Genomic DNA, 365 nt, shown 5'->3' with positions numbered 1-365 from the left:
GGGTCACCCAGTCACAGCCGGTGGAATGCCAATGGGTGGGAGACTAAGTTTGGTGTAGTGGTTAGGAGCACGGACTCTAATCTGGGAGAACTCCTCCACATGCAGCTGCTGGCGTGACCCTGGGTCAGTCACAACTTCACTCGGAGCTGTTCTCTCAAGGGCAGTCCTCGAAAGAGCTCTCTCAGCCCCACCTACCTCACAGGGTGTCTGTTGTGGGGAGGGAAAGGGAATAGTAAGCTGCTCTGAGACTCTTCGGGTAGTGAAGGGCGGTGTACATATCCAATCTCTTCTTCTTTAAGAAGGGTGGAAAACACCCTTTTCCTTTAGACAAGGGTTTTGGGGTGCCCTGGAAGGGGGCGTAGGCT

This window comes from Gekko japonicus, unplaced genomic scaffold (genome assembly GCF_001447785.1).
Source record: "Gekko japonicus isolate JY-2015 unplaced genomic scaffold, Gekko_japonicus_V1.1 scaffold6819, whole genome shotgun sequence".
NCBI lineage: Eukaryota > Metazoa > Chordata > Lepidosauria > Squamata > Gekkonidae > Gekko > Gekko japonicus.
This window is presented reverse-complemented; position numbering follows the sequence as displayed.